Source organism: Leuciscus leuciscus (assembly GCF_965113295.1).
Source record: "Leuciscus leuciscus genome assembly, chromosome: 17".
NCBI classification, from domain to species: Eukaryota; Metazoa; Chordata; class Actinopteri; order Cypriniformes; family Leuciscidae; genus Leuciscus; species Leuciscus leuciscus.
Window position 1 is genome coordinate 6,295,822 of NC_138741.1, and position 16,086 is coordinate 6,311,907.

A 16,086-nucleotide genomic window follows, 5' to 3' on the forward strand; every position below is an offset into this window, starting at 1 on the left:
CTAGGAAATCGCCTAGTGTTAATCTGCATCACTATTTGTACTTGTTGTGAATACGCAGGCCACAAGAAGTAATTAGGTTTGTTTTTAAAAAATTTTTTATCACTTTTACTCAGGACATGCTAGCTGGCAACAAAGGATTCCATTCATTGTGCTAAGCTAAGCTAGCGCCGACCCTGTCAAACTAAAACAATGCATGCACTGAGACAAAAATGCATTTGCCCACCTATCTAAATGTAGGAAAGAAAGTGAATAAGCCCTATTTCAAAAAACGGTGGAGTGTTCCTTTAACATAAACAGTTTCTTTTTTTTTATTATTCACGCCTTAATAATTCTTACAATTTACAGTTCTCGTAAAATATGCACATTTTTCGATGATGTTCTGATTTAGTATTAACAGAGAAATGGCTCCCTCTGTCTTTCAGGAATGCTGAGTTTAAAGCTTGTGTCAGGGTTGCCCTAAAAACTAGCCCAATGGCCTATCGAAAATAGCCCAAAAGTAACCCAATGACCATATACCAACTATAAAAAAACTCAAAATATGTCATGCCCATACCTAAAATACATATTTTACTGTCACTGCAATGCAAATTGAAAACCGCTATACCGTATAGTGATCATAAACACATCAGCTCAAATGCTCCCTACCAGTGGCCTTCCTTCACAAAACTTCACACCTAGCACAGTTTTATCAATATAAAATATTGCAATACAAGCATTTCAGTCAAATTTAATGCAACATGTCAAACCTTTAACCCCTGGGGGAAAGTCAACTTTTTTCAAGTAGCTTCTGGGATGCCGTGATCTTGGCAACCCTGGCCTGTGTATCAACTTAATTGTCTGAATGAGGTAAACATGTGGTGGGCCTTGTTCTACTCACACTTGGATTTACTCAAACATTCTTAGAAATAAGACATCTCATCTCAACTCAACTCAATGTTGGCAGCAAATCAAACCCTGAGCCTTTAGCAGGTGATGCAGAGCTGTGGTGAGTCCTGTTAGAGAGACAGGTAACAGCTTTTTGTATTAAGATTTGACTGTGTATATCACTGTGTAATACGCTGCACAGAAATACACTGCACTGTCATTCAGCGTGAGCTTCTCGATAGTCAGAGTGCCATTTTTCTTGGCATCTCCATCCAGTTTGATCTTGTTTCCAAATCCAGGCTCTTTATTCTCTTGGTCAAAACTAAGGTATCCCATCAGCGTGAGGCCAGACGTGTCTCGACTCTGTTTGTACCACAGCATTCGGTTGTAGCTCGGTATATTGTGAGAACATGTGAAAACAGCCGATACATCCTCGTTCATCATGAGGTCATCGGGACTCTGGAGAACCATTTTTGCATGATTTCCCGCTGTGCATGGAGAGAGACAATACAGTTTGCAGTGAGAAGTAATGTTTGAAATAAAATTATATAAATTACATTTACATGAACGTTTATCACTATTTGCACAACATCATATTTTTACTGTTACCTGTTAGCCACAATAGACATACAGATATGCTAAGTAAAAAGTTCATCATGCCGGCTCTTTCTACTGAGTTCTTCTGCTATGAAGGAAAGGCACACGAGGGAGGAAGTGATGTCAGCTATAGGCCGCACACACACACAGATGTCTTCCTGTCATAGATCAGTCCACTTTATCCTGTCTAAAATTCCTCTAACATTGTTGCACTTCATCATAGTTCAATCCATCATCAAAACTTAACAGCAATAAATACTGTCACAAACTAAAACCCTTTAGATTTTTATTTTTTTATTTTTTTAAACAACATATTTGCTTTAAGACTAGACCTATTGTGTTGAATCACTGAATCAGAATCCAAAGATGTGGGGAGGAACATAGATATGCATTTCCCAGAAACAAGCCGTTTAAAAGACAGGGTTTTTGTATGAGTCAGAGGTGATTGTGAACACTGTGTAATACGCTGCACAGAAATACACTTCACTGTCATTCAGTCTGAGGTTCTCGATAGTCAAAGTGCCATTTGTCTCTCCATCTCCATCCAGTTCGATCTTGTTTGTGAATTCAGGCTCTTTAGTGACAGTTTTATAATAAAGGTATCCCATCAACTTGAGGCCTGACGTGTCCTGACTTTGTTTGTACCATAATATTCGTTCATAGTTCGGTATATTGTGAGCACATATGATCACAGCAGATTTATTTTGATCCTTGATGAGGTTAGCCGGCGTCTGATCGACAGTTTTACCAAGACATGCAGCTGTGGAGAAACAAACAACAACAGTTGTGTACAGTAATGTTTAGACTAAAACAATCTGTATGATATTAAAGTAAATTATCAAGTGCATATTTGTTTAGTTTTACCTGCAAGTATCATTAATGATAGAGATATGCTGTCAAACATGTCCATCATGGTTTCTTTCACTAAGTGTTTCTGCTGTGAATCAAAGTCACATGCAGGAGGAAGTGATGTCAGATATACCGGTTCCTAACCGGTGTAACCTGAGAGAAATAAAGGGATAAAATGGGGAAGATAAGACACAAACTACACAGAATGAGTTGAACTGTTAGAGAAGGGAGGACAGTAATGAAGCTCATGGTCAGTCATTAAAATCTCTTTTTTAAGCATCACCATGTGCAAACAGAGACATTTATTTTGCAATGTGAGTAGACTGAAAATGACCAAAAGAACCACACTGCCCCCTGTTGATCATTATGATCATTTCTTATTTTAATGCACCTGTTTTTGTACAACTCTGCCCAGAGTTTGATTCACTGTGGATTCACTCACTGAACAGAAATATATGGCGCTGTCATCCGGCTCTAAATTCTTCACAGTCAGAGATCCACTCTCGGGAACTGTTTTATTGGCCATAAATTTATTTTTCTCAGAATCTTCATATTCTGGACTGGTGTAAGAGGTTGTGAACGCTACGAGTCTCATAGTCTCTCCTGGACGCTGTCGGTACCAGTACATCTGTCTGTAGGTTGAACCCTTATTGTGTGTGCAGTTGATTTGGGCTGAACTCCCTTTTAATTCATGAAGAATTGTAGGCTCTTGAACAACATCATCCCCACCCAAAGTGCCTGTGGAAAAAATATAATTGAATTGGTAAGAATATAAGGTTATTGTTTCAGTTGTTATGGAGATAATTTTAAAACGCTTTTGGTACCTTGGCTCCAGTACAGTAACAGAATCAATGAAATAATGTTCCTAGTCATGTTGGGTTTTGGTGGTGTGAGAGTGAGTCCCAGCCTTTCAATAGATACGAACTCTAGCTGTTGATGTACAGGATATGACATCATAGGTCATAACACACTACATGGGGAAAAGTTGTATAAAAGTGAAATATGATCATATGAACAGTTACGTGTAAACACCAGCCCGAAGCTGATTTGCTGAGTGTATACTCTTAATGTATATGTCATTACCTCTCGCAGGAGTCTCTTATAGCTTTAACATGGTCCAAGAAACTACAACACTAGCTAATGGTGCCATAGGTGGCTCATTGTGTATTGGGGGTCCACAAATTTTGGATTTCGCTTGGCCATTCGTCTGTGTATGATGCCAATATGTTAAATTTAACTGCGAAAGAGATTGCTTCAACTGTCATATTAGTGATGCACCGATATTACATTTTTTGGCTGATACCAATAATAACCAATAATACTTAATATTGTAAAAAAGCTGATAACCAATATATTGGCAGATAAATCTAAATCCAAATTTTGATATGATATTGAGAGACTGTCTCAATACTGTCTCAGACTATCTCACCATTAAAGCCATGTCGCAAGCACAGAATTATAATGTTTTCATTATAATTGTATGTAGCCTAAATGACTTGCGATGCATATTTAGCACTTAATTATTTTTTCGAAGTGATTCCAATGCGCATCTGAAGTGTCTCAGTTGAAGGAAATAATACATTATTTATGGCCTTTAATATATCGGCCAAATTTACTTAATGGGCTGATAACAATAACATTAAAAATGAACATATATATCGTCCGATACCGGTGTAGTGGCCGATATATCGTACATCCTATAGTATTATTCAATGTATGCCACTTTCAAAGGTCCATAAAAAAAAAAAATGATGGCAAAATTTTTTTTTTACTTTTTGGATTTTGTTAGAAATGTAGCCTATCTCTAGTATGAAGCTTTAATAATAACAACGAGAAACTGTACTGTGAAATGGGCTGATGGTGCAACAGGCTGCTCAGAGTAGCTATTCTCCCATTTGCCAAGTTCAAGGGTTCATAAAAAAGATTGGTGCATTAAAAACTGCCAGAAATGTCGATTTATTTTTTTATATATCCTGATTATAAAGCCCTAATGTTTGCTTTAATGCACCTTCTATTGAGTCAAAGAAACCATGTGTGAAATGGGCTCATGACGCAATCCGCTTGTTAAGATCCTGTCCCAAATGGCACACTTAATATGCACTTGCGGTTTTGTGGACTTACAATGACCGCCACGTACACATGATCGTGAAGTTCTCGAGACCGTAGGGCAGTGTTTCCCAACCCTGTTCCTGGAAGCACACCAATACTACACATTTTCAAACTCTTCCTTATCAAACACATCTGATTCAACTCATCAGCTCATTAGTAGAGACTCCAAGACCAGACAAATATAGTTCAGATAAGTGAGACATCCAAAATGTGTACTGTTGGTGTGCCTCCAGGTACAGGGTTGGGAAACACTGGCGGATGTTTTAGGTGCTCGTGAGCGCCCCCTTGCGGTCACACGGAGAAATGCTGACTCTGCTCATTCTAAAGCAAACACTCACAGAATCAATATAATGATAGTTATGATCACATTTATGTCTGGCTGGGTTGATCCGTGCTGCTAAAGCATCTGTCGTCATTATTGGTCCTGAAAGCCCTCATGTCCAGGTGCAGAGTGATAGTGACTGTTGGTACAACCACTGATAAGCTGACGCTGTGGTATCACAGGTTTTTGTATGAGTCAGAGGTGATTGTGAACACTGTGTAATACGCTGCACAGAAATACACTGCACTGTCATTCAGTCTGAGGTTCTTGATAGTCAAAGTGCCATTATTTCGTCCATCTCCGCTCATTTTGACCTTGATTTCAAATTCAGACTCTGGGTTGTCATTTTCATATAAAAGATATCCAATAAAGTCCAGTGTGCTCTGGCTCTGTTTGTACCAAAGAATACGATCATAGTTTGGTATATTGTGTGCACATTTGATAACTGCAGATTCATTTGGGTTCTTGATGAAGTCACCAGGAGACTGGAGAACAGTTTCACCAAGACAGACGGCTGTAATGAGAAAATACATAAAGTAAAGCCTGTGTTAGACTGTAGCAGCAGAAACATTAAAGTTAACTAAAAAATATTCCATTAGATCGGATTACCCGAGAGGCATAGAGAAACATAAACACTGAGAAGAACGCTAGTCATGTTTGCTTCATGTGCTAGGAGAGAATTCTTCAAATTAAATGCAGGAGTGCACTTGTAGGAAGTGATGTCATTTCTGGGACATTGACAAGCATAGATACTGTACATACATATCTATGCTGACAATACGGTAAGTGGACATTCTAAAAATAACTTTTAAGAGAGAAAACTATAATTAAGATGAATAAGTTTAACATTGATGGCTTGTTCTGATTTTAGACAGGACTTCCTCAACTCTTCAGATGTTCATTAAATGTTCATTAAAAATGTCTGTGCTCTATACTTGTGTTCAGCTTGTCTCATGTGTCTATTAGGAGGAAAAGACTCCTGCAAAATACATTCAAAACTGTTTAAACTTTGCTGTTTAGCTAAATTAATTTAATTTAAAGTAGAAAAACACTGAGACCCAGAATAAAAGCTGACAAGAAGATGTCACCATGCAGCAAAAAAGCTAAATGTAATTGTTTCTGCTGTTGCAGTCTTCATGTGATTCATGTGAGTCAGTCATAGAGTCTGGATGAACAAGCTGCACATTTGTGGAAACACATCGCCCTCTGTTGACCACTGTTACTGTAGTTATTTATGGCAGCTGTTTTTGTTTAAATCTTGCCCAAGTTGACTGCACTCATATCATATGTGTGTCCACTCGATTGAAATCTCACCCCTTTTTCCCCCTCATGGCGCCGGACCTGATGCAAAATCCTCAATTTAGGAACTGACTGCATGATACTGGATGTTACAGTGGAATTTAAATCAGAATTGCAATGGAAGGAAAATTAACATAATAGCGGAAGTTGTTCATTCAGGAATATAGTAGTTCAGGATATTAGTAATTTATTAGTTGGAAACGAAACAATCTACATAATATTAATAATTGAGTCTATTTATTAATCTATTATATATAGATTAGGGAACACATATTAACTCTTAACTAGGAGTTTTGTCAAAGTCAATATGCTAGTAATATGCATGCTATTAAGCAACTAGTTAATAGTGAATTGTGTTCCCGAATCAAAAATGTTACAGATTCAATTTATATTATTCGATTATTATATGATTCTTCTAACATTGTTGCACTTCATTATTTTGTTCATCATCAAAAAATAAGAAAACATAGCTTTTACAAACTAAAGACGTTTAGGGTTTTTTTTATTGTAAAATATTTGCTACTGTTTGCCAGACCTACTGTATGTGTTCATTACTGGCACTGAATCAAAGCCCACAGGTGTGGAGAGAAACACCTGTCCTTGTCACAGAAACAAGCTATTTATGAGATAAGGTTTTTGTATGAGTCAGAGGTAATTGTGAACACTGTGTGTAATACGCTGCACAGAAATACACTGCACTGTCATTCAGTCTGAGGTTCTCGATAGTCAAAGTGCCATTTTTCTTGGCATCTCCATCCAGTTTGATCTTGTTTTCAAATTCAGGCTCTTTATTCTCACTATAATAAAGGTATCCCATCAACTTGAGGCCTGCCATGTCCTGACTTTGTTTGTACCATAATATTTGGTCATAGTTCTTTATATTGTGAGCACATATGATCACAGCAGATTCATCTTGTTTCTTGATGAGGTTAGCCGGCGTCTGATTGACAGTTTCACCAAGACATGCAGCTGTGGAGAGAAAAAAAACTGTAAATAACCGTGTAAATCAATGAAAAACAGTGTACAGTGATGTTTAGGGTAAAATATCTGTACAATGACTTAGTTGTGATTACCTGTAAACATCATTATAGATACAGAAACGCTGAGGAACGTGTTCATCATGGCTTCTTTCACCAAGTGCTTCTGCCTGAGGAAGTGATGTCAGCTGTACTTCAACCGTTCTCCGCTGATGGGTCATGACACAAACATCATTCACAGGTCTTTTCTGATAATGTGGCAGACATCTGGAATATTCCTTATTAATTGTTAAGTCTTATCTCAGCTGTTGTCATGCATTATATTGGTTGTCTCAGACTGCCACCTGTTGACTAACGCTGTCATTAATCTTTCATATACAGACTGTTTGTGTACAGGTCTCTGCAGCCTTTCACACACTGTGTTGACTCACTGAACAGAAATATACGGCACTGTCTTCTGGCTCGAGATCTTTCACTGTGAGAGATCCACTTTCAGCATTACTTTTATGAGCTTCAAATTTATTCTCATGAACATCTCCAAATTCTGGCTGTCCTTCGAGCGGTAGTGATCACTACGAGTCTCATAGTCTCTCCGGGACGCTGGCGGTACCAGTACATCACATAGTAAGCTGCTCCTTTAGTGTGTGTGCAGTTCAGAACTGCAGAACTCTCTTTTACTCTCCAAAGAAAAGGTTCTTGTTGAACATCACTATCACCTGCAGTGCCTGCGAATATTAAAAGAAAAGTGCATAAACGATTATAGTTCAGAATAGTTCAGAGATAATATTAGCATATTTTAGACACCTTGGCAGTGCAGTAACAGAATTAGTGAAATAAAGATTGTAATCATGTTCAGTTCTGATGCAGCAACAGTAGACTGAGTCCTGAGCTTTGATGAGTCAAACCTTTCTGTTATACAGGATGTGACATCATAGGTTATAACAGTCAGGACTAAAGAAAAATTAATGAGAAATATGATAGTCTTTACTCAGAAACAGACCAAAGTTTAATGGTTAATAATAGTACGGTGGGGGAAAAAAATTACCCTTCGAAGACATGAAATAATATATAGTATATGATATTTTAGGGAAAAGGTTTGAGTATGTGTTTTTCGTTGAGTATTACATTTGATACCTCAGGTTTTATGGCTCATAGAGTATGATATAGGGGAATATGGAGCTCATACTCAAAGAGTAAAAACATATACAGTACATACATATCTATGCTGACAATACGGTAAGTGGACATTCTAAAAATAACTTTAAAGAGAGAAAACTATAATTAAGATGAATAAGTTTAACATTGATGGCTTGTTCTGATTTTAGACAGGACTTCAACTCTTCAGATGTTCATTAAATGTTCATTAAAAATATCTGTGCTCTATACTTGTGTTCAGCTTGTCTCATGTGTCTATTAAGAGGAAAAGACTCCTGCAAAATTCATTGAACTGTTTAAACTTTGCTGTTTAGCTAAATTAATTTCGGTCTTAGATATTATAAGTAGAAAAACACTGAGACCCAGAATAAAAGCTGACAAGAAGATGTCACCATGCAGCAAAAAAGCTAAATGTAATTGTTTCTGCTGTTGCAGTCTTCATGTGATTCATGTGAGTCAGTCATAGAGTCTGGATGAACAAGCTGCACATTTGTGGAAACACATCGCCCTCTGTTGACCACTGTTACTGTAGTTATTTATGGCAGCTGTTTTTGTTTAAATCTTGCCCAAGTTGACTGCACTCATATCATATGTGTGTCCACTCGATTGAAATATCACCCCTTTTCCCCCTCATGGCGCCGGACCTGATGCTTGAGCAAAATTCTCAATTTAGGAACTGACTGCATGATACTTAGCCTGGGTGCCAGCCCGAACCCCGCCCACAACATTTTTTTTTGTCGGGAAGTTCGGTCTGGACTTGATCCGTTGAGGAGTAATTATGCTCGGCTCCCAGAAGGCCGAGCCAATCAAATTGCCAGGGCGGGCTTTAATCGATGATGGACAGATGATCTGCGGTTACGTAATCACCCACGTCACCAAAGAGCGCTTGGGTTGAATTGGTTTTCAACAAAGATGACTGCAGCAGGAGAATTGAGATGTTTAGATTCCGCTATCGCCTCTGTTATAAAAGAAATCGACAGCACATTAATTTTAAAAGACGAACAGAGAACCGCAATCAAGGCATTTGACGATCGGAAAGATGTGTTTGCCGTCCTTCCTATGGGATTCGGCAAAAGTTTAATTTATCAGCTGACTCCGATGGTCGCTAAGAAGATGGGACGCAATGAAAACCCTGCAGTCATTGTGGTTTCTCCTTTGGTCGCACTCATGGAGTGCTTTATTATTACTTTACTCATTACTTTACTACTTCTTCCTGCGTGTGTGCAGTTGAGCTCTGTTGACAACTATGCGTTGCTCACTGTGTTGCTCTGATTGGTTGTAGGTCTATCCAATTGAGTGCAGAGTTGTTGTTTTTTTCTGGTTCGGTTAAGACACGCCTCATAATCAAAGCTCTATGGAGCAGTATCAGACTCACATTCTGCCTAGATTATGAGTATGACGAAGTCAGGCTACATGATACTGGATGTGACAGTGGAATTTAAATCAGAATTGCAGTAGAAGGAAAATTAACATAATAGCGGAAGTTGTTCATTCAGGAATATAGTAGTTCAGGATATTAGTAATTTATTAGTTGGAAACAAAACAATCTACATAATATTAATAATTGTGTCTATTTATTAATCTATTATATATAGATTAGGGAACATATATTAATTCTTAACTAGGAGTTTTCCCTCAATAAACTCCTAATAACTGCTTATTGATGGTAAGTTGTAATGGTTAAGTTTAGGTATTTGCTAGGATTAATGGAAGTAGAATATGGTCATGCAAAATTAATATGTGCTTTATAAATACTAATAAACAGTCAATATGCTAGTAATATGCATGCTATTAAGCAACTAGTTAATAGTGAATTGTGTTCCCGAATCAAAAATGTATATCAATTTATATTATTCGATTATTATATGATTCTTCTAACATTGTTGCACTTCATTATTTTGTTCATCATCAAAAAATAAGAAAACATAGCTTTTACAAACTAAAGACCTTTAGGGTTTTTTTATTGTAAAATATTTGCTACTGTTTGCCAGACCTACTGTATGTGTTCATTACTGGCTCTGAATCAAACCCCACAGGTGTGGAGAGAAACACCTGTCCTTGTCACAGAAACAAGCTGTTTATAAGATAAGGTTTTTGTATGAGTCAGAGGTAATTGTGAACACTGTGTGTAATACGCTGCACAGAAATACACTGCACTGTCATTCAGTCTGAGGTTCTCGATTGTCAAAGTGGCATTTTTTTCTGCATCTCCATCCAGTTTGATCTTGTTTTCAAATTCAGGCTCTTTTTTCTCACTATAATAAAGGTATCCCATCAACTTGAGGCCTGACGTGTCCTGACTTTGTTTGTACCAATATATTTGGTCATAGCGCGGTATATTGTGAGTGCATATGATCACCGCAGATTCATCTTGTTTCTTGATGAGGTTAGCCGGCGTCTGATCGACAGTTTCACCAAGACATGCAGCTGTGGAGAAAAAAAAAAAACAGTAAATAACCGTGTAAATCAATGAAAAACAGTGTACAGTGATGTTTAGGGTAAAATATCTGTACAATGACTTAGTTGTGATTACCTGTAAACATCATTATAGATACAGAAACGCTGAGGAACATGTTCATCATGGCTTCTTTCACCAAGTGCTTCTGCCTGAGGAAGTGATGTCAGCTGTACTTCAACCGTTCTCCGCTGATGGGTCATGACACACAAATCTGATCATGTGGCAGACAGCGGGGGGGAATTAAACTATCCATATAAATTTAACCTGGAATATTCCTTATTAATTGTTAAGTCTTATCTCAGCTGTTGTCATGCATTATATTGGTTGTCTCAGACTGCCACCTGTTGACTAACGCTGTCATTAATCTTTCATATACAGACTGTTTGTGTACAGGTCTCTGCAGCCTTTCACACACTGTGTTGACTCACTGAACAGAAATATATGGCACTGTCTTCTGGCTCGAGATCTTTCACTGTGAGAGATCCACTTTCAGCATCACTTTTATGAGCTTCAAATTTATTCTCATGAACATCTCCAAATTCTGGCTGTCCTTGAGCGGTAGTGATCACTACGAGTCTCATAGTCTCTCCGGGACGCTGGCGGTACCAGTACATCACATAGTAAGCTGCTCCTTTAGTGTGTGTGCAGTTCAGAACTGCAGAACTCTCTTTTACTCTCCAAAGAAAAGGTTCTTGTTGAACATCACTATCACCTGCAGTGCCTGCGAATATTAAAAGAAAAGTGCATAAACGATTATAGTTCAGAATAGTTCAGAGATAATATTAGCATATTTTAGACACCTTGGCAGTGCAGTAACAGAATTAGTGAAATAAAGATTGTAATCATGTTCAGTTCTGATGCAGCAACAGTAGACTGAGTCCTGAGCTTTGATGAGTCAAACCTTTCTGTGTTGTTATACAGGATGTGACACAATAGGTTATAACAGTCATGACTAAAGAAAAATTAATGAGAAATATGATAGTCTTTACTCAGAAAGAGACCAAAGTTTAATGGTTAATAATAGTACGGTGGGGGAAAAAAATTACCCTTCGAAGACATATTAAATAATATATAGTATATGATATTTTAGGGAAAAAGTTTGAGTATGTGTTTTTTGTTGAGTATTACATTTGATACCTCAGGTTTTATGGCTCATAGAGTATGATATAGGGGAATATGGAGCTCATACTCAAAGAGTAAAAACATATACAGTACATATCCAGGGGTTAAATTGGGATTTATTATGTGGGGGGGGGGGGGGGCTCTCCAGGGGGGTCCGGGGGTATGCTCCCCCGGGAATTAAAAAACAAAACAAAAAACATTAAATGGCAATTTCTGGAGAGTTTTGTGCAAAGAAATTGAGAAATTGAGTGTTACATGATATGTGAAAAACTGCAAGATTAAGGGCATACTTTGCATTGTTGTAGTATTAACAGGTATTAGGACATTTAGCATTTACATTACTGTTAATCAGCAGTGGTGAAATGTAACGAAGTACAAATACTTTGTACATTTTTCACATATCTGTACTTTACATAAGTAGAATCAATAGTGCATAGGCTACTTTCAGGGTTGGGGAGTAACGGAATACATGTAACGGCGTTATGTAATCAGAATACAAAAATCCAGTAACTGTAATCCGTTACAGTTACGTCAAAAAACATAGTAATCAGATTATAGTTACATTTTGAAAAAGGGGGGAATACTTTCAGGATTACAATGGTTTCATTTAAAACTAAATAAGTATTTTGGCATAATAACACTATATTAAGCGCTGCTTGATTGTACAGTAGTTCCTGGTTCTGTTGCCAGTAATGACTCACGTGTGCCACCCGATGGTGCATGTGCAAATAACAGCTGTCTACAATCTCCTCAGACGCAGATTGAATCACTGCTGCTAGTAGAAACGATGCTGCCTGCGGGTAAAATCGCTTTTAATTCATGGAAATTCCGCTGCTATTTTGTAGAAATTAGGAGAGTAGCTTTTTTAGTACCCAAAATGTCCTTTCTTATCTTTTCTCACGTAACGGGATGTTCGCTGTCTAGGTAACGTAGGGGAACTCCCACTGCCAACGCCCCACGTCCAGTCAGGCAAATTAAGAAAGATCACGGCTTTAGTCAACATGTAGGCCTATTTTAAAATAAACTAATATGTAGATTGTGTAAAAAATGTAAATGTTGAGTTTTTATTTTTTAGTTAAAAATTAGTTAAAAATAAAACAAAATAATCTGTAATACCATACATTAGCCACTAGATGTCTGTATAGCCCTTTACATAAATACATTTCAGGCATGTGTGTATATTTTGCAAATATTGTACACTGGACCAAATTCTTAAAAAAAAAAAAAAATTATATATTTCTTCTTGCTTGACTTTATTTATATATGTGACCTTGAAGTAATCCCAAAGTAATCAGTTACATTACTTTCATATTATAGTACTTGGATTACGTTACTGAATACTTTTTTTATGAAGTAATTTGTAACTGTAACGGAATACATTTTTAAAGTAACCCTCCCAAGCCTGGCTACTTTTGACTTTTACTTCGTTACATTTTGCAGCAATTACTATACTTTCTACTCCACTACATTTCTACAACGTTTCGTTACATTTTCTGATCAGTTTTTCCCCTGCCAAAACAGGGATTGAAAAAAATCTCCTGTTTTCGGTGCTGATGCGGTGGTGTTCATGTAACATGTAAGGGTTACATGTCACATGGTGTTCATGTAACATGTAAGGGTGGCGCTGCCAATAAAGCGCCTAAAAGCTGTCACAAAGAACCGGCAAAAGTAATGATTATGAATATGTAAAATATAGCAAGGACATTTTAATTGTTTATTAATGAACAAGTGTTTTCTAAAAATTACACATGCAGCAGTCTGTTTACTTTTTGAATTGTTCTGTTTAAAAGAAGACATTTCAAGCTTTCTATATTTCTCAGTTCTGTGAGGCAAGTAGGCTACCTTATACGCTGAGTTTCGGTTCATTTATGAGACGCGCTCCAGTTCACGCGCCGGCGCCTTCATGTCGTGTTTATCTATTGTCTGCTATATTTATTTATACTTCTTATTTATTAAGTCCAGGCAATTGGTTGATGAAACATTGATTAAAATTAAGATACAATTAATACAAAACGAAATTCATTTTAAAGAAAGGCTTTGTGCTTTCTATGGAAGCTTGTTTCCGCCACTGAATAATAAATAAATAATAATTGCGACTTTTTATCTCACAATTGCGAGTTTATATCTCGCAATTCTGACTTTATTTCTCAGAATTGCGAGATATAAAGTCAGAATTGCATGAAATAAAGTTGTAATTGCGTGTTATAAAGTCTTTATATCACGCAATTCTGACTTTATAACACATAATTGCAAGTTTATATCTCGCAATTCTGACATCTTTTCTCAGAATTGTGAGATATAAACTCACAATTGTGAGATATAAAGTCAAATTCTAAGGGGAAAAAAGACGGACTTTTTATTTTATTTATTTTTTTACCTCAGAATAGTTTATATCTCACAATTCTGACTTTATAACACGAAATTTCGACGAATATCATGCAATTCTTACTTTATATCTCCTAATTGCGACTTTATTACTCAGAATTGCGACTTTATATCTCGCAATTGCGACTTTATTTCTCAGAATTGTGACTTTATTTCTCACAATTCTGACTTCATATCTCAAAATTCTGAGAAAAAAAGTCACAATTCTGACTTGATATATCGCAATTGTGAGAAAAAAAGTCCGAATTGTGAGATAAAAAGTCGCAATTATTATTATTTATTTATTATTCAGTGGCGGAAACAAGCTTCCATAGCTTTCAGAGCGCTCACGTCTGTAACATTGTTTTTTCCTCATAAATGCGAACATGAAAAATAAAATTAAATGAATATGTTATGTTATGTTCTGTGGAGAGTATCCGGTGGGTATAGCCTAGTATTACTTTTGGTTTGCGCAGTGTAATTCACAGAATTACAAAAAAAATATTTTGCCACCTAAAAGTTAAAGTTCCCCTTCAGGGAACTACAGCTGCGTGGAAACGCGGTGGGAACGCCTCTAGCGTAGTGCGTCTGAAGCATGAATGAAATCAGTCAATGGCGAGACGGAACGTAGTAGGCGGGTGACGTCACCGACCAGGAAACTATAAAGCACCCCTGAAAACACAAGCGAAACAGCTTTTGTTACTTCAGCAGCTCTCTGTGTGTGTTTGAATCAGCAAAGAAATATTGTGTGTTTGTCTGTTTATAGTGTGACTAGGCAGGAGTTTTTCACTATATATTCCTATATAAAAAAACCAATATGAGCGAAGTTGAAATGACGAGCGAGCAACAATATAGGCAGTGTGTTCCTCCCTGTACTCGTTATATCACAGGTGGGGATTCACATCAACTATGCGTTGCTTGTTTGGGAGTGCAGCATGCCCAGTCAGCTCTCAAGGGGGCTGATTGTGAGCATTGCGAGCGCCTTCCATTAAGAACGCTGCGCTCGCAGCGATCGCTCTTTGAGGAGGGCGGTTCGCTGCGCGCTCCCCGCGGCTCGGGTCCCGCTTCTGTCGAGGCAGAGCGGCGGCGTCAGTCGTGGGGTTCGCAAATGGATCGCACCGGTGAGATCCAGTGCCTCTATCCCGGCTCTGGAAGCACGCTCTGCGGTTACTTCCGACCCGGATGAGGCACATGATGTTCAAGTCCTTCAGCTATCCAGTTCTGAGGAGCTGGATGTTGAAAGTCTTGCAACAGATGAGACTGGAGACTCGTCATTCCAGCAGCCTGCTGAAGATGAGCTTATGAACATTTTATCTCGTGCTGTTGAGAAGCTCAGCATTGATTGGCCAGTTGATAGGCAGGAGTCTAAACATAAAAGCAAACTTGATGAGAGATTTCTGCCGTCACGTTCTCAGCCTTCTCGCCGGTGCTTACCTTTCTTCCCAGATCTTCACACTGAGGTGTCGAAGACCTGGGCTAGACCGGTTTCTAGCAGAATTTATACCAACTAATCTAACGCTTACAGTAATATTATGGGAGCCTAAGCATTAGGTTATGTGACGATGCCGAGGGCGGAGGAGACGCTTGCGAGCTATCTCTCTACTGAATCGGCATCGTCGCTTAAAGCACCGGCCCTTGCCACCAGACCATTAAAAAATACGTCCGCGCTGGTGGGAAAGGCATACTCGGCAGCGGGCCAGGCAGATGCGTGCTTGCATACGATGGCTATCATGCAGGCATATCAGGCCGATCTGCTTAAGGAAGTGAGTGAGGGGGGAGAAATTTCTGCTCAAACTATAAATGAGCTCAGACAGACAGCTGATTTAACTCTCCGGGCCACCAAGGAGACCGCTAAATCCATCGGCCGGTCTATGGCAGCCCTGGTGGCCACAGAGAGGCATTTATGGTTGAATCAAACGTCTATGAAAGAGAAAGATAAATCTCTCCTTTTAAATGCCCCTGTGTCTCCT

At 38.1% G+C, this 16,086-nt stretch overlaps 2 long non-coding RNA genes across 5 annotated transcripts; both read right to left on the reverse strand.

The window, feature by feature from the left end:
• Positions 1–333: 333 nt before the first annotated feature.
• On the reverse strand, positions 334–7,926 carry LOC309479324. 4 transcript variants are annotated; one of them, XR_014199195.1, is made up of 4 exons: positions 7,822–7,916; positions 7,114–7,742; positions 1,474–2,221; positions 334–1,352 (listed from the first exon to the last, which is right to left on the reverse strand). It is a non-coding gene; the product is annotated as an uncharacterized lncRNA (long non-coding RNA). The 4 variants fall into 4 exon arrangements; XR_014199194.1 differs by having other exon boundaries at positions 7,114–7,926; XR_014199196.1 differs by lacking the exons at positions 7,114–7,742; positions 7,822–7,916 and adding an exon at positions 2,326–2,505 and having other exon boundaries at positions 335–1,352.
• A 2,380-nt stretch (positions 7,927–10,306) lies between these two features.
• LOC309479774 lies at positions 10,307–11,525 on the reverse strand. Its single transcript, XR_014199431.1, has 3 exons — positions 11,431–11,525; positions 10,706–11,351; positions 10,307–10,599 (listed from the first exon to the last, which is right to left on the reverse strand). It is a non-coding gene; the product is annotated as an uncharacterized lncRNA (long non-coding RNA).
• Positions 11,526–16,086: the final 4,561 nt, after the last annotated feature.